Genomic DNA, 2,942 nt, shown 5'->3' with positions numbered 1-2,942 from the left:
TAATACAGGCTGATGTGGTTTTGTACATTGTACAGACGCCGTACACTACTTTGTTATGTGCTGATTGGGTGTTGCTGTGGTGCTGTAAGGCTGCGTTTACACAGGCAGCCCAATTCTAATATTGTTTTCACTAATTGGTCTTTTGACCAATCAGTTTAGCTCTTTTGACCATAATTGCGGAAAAGATCAGAATTGGGCTGCCTATGTAAACACAGCCATAGTGTGATAGTGTTATTGATTAGTGTGTGCTGCCTGTGGAGTACTAGGACAAGATTGAGTCCCTCTCACAGCAGTATGGCCACAAAACGACTGGCTAATGCTAACAGGCAGACAGACAGACAGACAGACAGACAGACAGACAGGCAGGCAGGCAGGCAGGCAGGCAGGCAGGCAGACAGACAGACAGACAGACAGACAGACAGACAGACAGACAGACAGACAGACAGACAGACGAACAGACAGACAGACAGACAGACAGACAGACAGACAGACAGACAGACAGACAGACAGACAGCACTGTATGTAAGCAGCATCAATATTACATACACTTACAAAATAAGGTTTGGACGAGATTAAAGAACCATTTACTAAAAAAGGTTCTCTATATACACCCAGTGAAGGCAAAGAACCTTTAGGGTTCTGTCCCTATCCCAGAGTGTAATGGGAATTTTAGAAAACAACAGCTAACAAAAGCTAACCCAGTCACATCAAACCCTGAGATGACAGCTAACATTCCCTTTTCATTTGTTTTAGCTATTTTCCATTGACATTTTTATCCACCTAAATGATGCTGCATGATTTTGCCTGGTAAGAAAAATGGCTAGCTGATGTCCGACACCATTAGCTCACTATGGTACGAAGAGCGAATTCCTATTTTGCAACATTGCTGCAGAGGTCTGAGTGGCAAACAGGAAGGTTCATAGAAACCTGTGCTGTTGCAAACTAAAGGCTAGCAAGAGATAATTATGTGTTTAATAAAAGCATACAGTCTTAGATGAAAAAATGGGGTTCCATATAGAACCTTTCGGTCAATTCAAAATTGAACTGCCATTCAGATTCAAAAACCAACTGCCAATCCATTCCTGCATGTTGACACAAAAGGACAGTGGTTGAACCAACTTGCAAGTAGCCTACCAATAAGTACGTTATTTTTCAATGTATTAAGGTAAGCAACGTTTATTATTTAATTCAAATATATAAAGCCAAAATCATATGATAAACTATAGGCTAGATAAATAAAGTTGAATCATTATAAAAATGTGAGCATGTTTGCAAGCTAGCTAGCTAGCTAACTTAGCTAGCTAAACAGAAAGAAATATGCTACTTTAATTCACCACTTTACAAGCTAGCCAGCTAACTCTTTCAAATAAACATTGTTTTATGTATTATGGGATATGCCAAATAGAGCTACAGACCCAGACTGACATTTGCAATTAGCTAATTGTTACTTTTATTTCAGTATTACAGTGTGGAGTCAATTGAGGGGACTAGCCTATGTTTCATGAAGCCATTAGAAGACTGTTGCTGACTGAGAGGAGGTATGTATAAATGATTTATCATAAATTATGTATAATAAATCTTGGTGATTCAATAGCCTCGTTAATCATTACATTACTTTTAACACACCATCTATGTTTTGCTTAGTCTGGCAGAGGATCTCTCTTTCGGCTGCTGCTGCATGTAAGTTGTTCTTCTACATCATAATGATTATTATGTCTGCATAGCATTTTGTCTTCATTTTGGCAGATTAACTCATGTTTCTTCTCCTCTGGAACCAGTCAAGCAGGTAGCCCTGCTAAGGAGTTGAACCTGTGGCAGGAGTTGAACCTGTGGTCGAAAGGTGGCCGGTTTGAATCTCAGGCCGGGCACTGGAAAAAAATAACAGGTGGAATAGATCTGACAACTGAAGGGCTTCTGGGTTCACATCCTCAAAACATTTCCCTACCGTTGGACACTTGAGCAAGGCCCTTAAACCCACAACATGCTCTCCATCCTGGGGCGCTGCACTGCAGCTGGAACCTGTGCTCGTCTCAACTGTATGTTTGAGGGGGGATTGAGAACGGAGCAGAACACACATTTTTGTTGTTCACTGTAACTAATGGACAAAGTATATTGTATGGTATTGAATTGTATTGTATTGTACTGCAAGAGTCAGCCAGAGTTGACGTGGGACATCATTCAAACAATGAGATGCCTCCCCTGGCAACCAGTGCATATTTCCAAACTATATTTGCATATAATGACGATAAATTCTAAAAACTATGCTGGTATTCTTTTGTTCTTTTCTCCATTATTTAAAATGTTATTAAATTATTGTCTTAGCTCAAGATATTACTATTTGAATAATAGTAGCCATAATTCAATAATGGTACCATACAGGGTTCTATATGGAACCATGTTGGTTGAGTGAAGAAGAACCTCTAGGGTTCTATATAGAACTTTTAGGGGTTCCATATATGAAGCAAGCGATATAACCCTTTTTGGTTCTATAAGGAAACTTTTTTTCTAAGAGTGTAGCAACCAGAACTATGTTTATATACTGTACATCATTGAGCAACCAAAATGAGTGGGTGGGTGGGCTGGTCTACTATAGCCCATCTACCTAGCCGGTAGCACAGTGTGACAGAGACAGAGACAGAGACAGAGACAGAGACAGAGACAGAGAGACAGAGACAGTGTCACACATCCAGTGCCATCGAGTGTGTCTGTGGTTTGGTTTTACTATCGTTGTGGGGACCAGAAGTCCTCACAAGGATAGTAAAACAAGGGACATTTCAGACAAGTGGGGACATTTCGCCGGTCCCCACAAGGAAAAATGCTTTTTTTTAGGTTTAGGGGTTAGAATTAGGGTTAGGGAAGAAATTAGGATTAGATTTAGGGTTAGCGTTAGGTTTAGGGTTAGGGGTTAGGTCAAGGGTTAGGGTTACGGTTAGGGGTTAGGG

The 2,942-nt window shown here is 40.4% G+C and overlaps 1 long non-coding RNA gene across 1 annotated transcript; it reads left to right on the top strand.

Annotated features, from left to right (window-relative positions):
• The first annotated feature begins 1,055 nt into the window (after window positions 1-1,055).
• Window positions 1,056-2,262, top strand: LOC121542019. The gene is made up of 4 exons (XR_005995811.2): window positions 1,056-1,165; window positions 1,460-1,538; window positions 1,645-1,680; window positions 1,779-2,262. It is a non-coding gene; the product is annotated as an uncharacterized LOC121542019 (long non-coding RNA).
• The last annotated feature ends 680 nt before the right edge of the window (window positions 2,263-2,942 follow it).

Source organism: Coregonus clupeaformis, unplaced genomic scaffold (assembly GCF_020615455.1).
Source record: "Coregonus clupeaformis isolate EN_2021a unplaced genomic scaffold, ASM2061545v1 scaf1226, whole genome shotgun sequence".
NCBI classification, from domain to species: Eukaryota; Metazoa; Chordata; class Actinopteri; order Salmoniformes; family Salmonidae; genus Coregonus; species Coregonus clupeaformis.
This window is presented reverse-complemented; position numbering and strand designations above follow the sequence as displayed.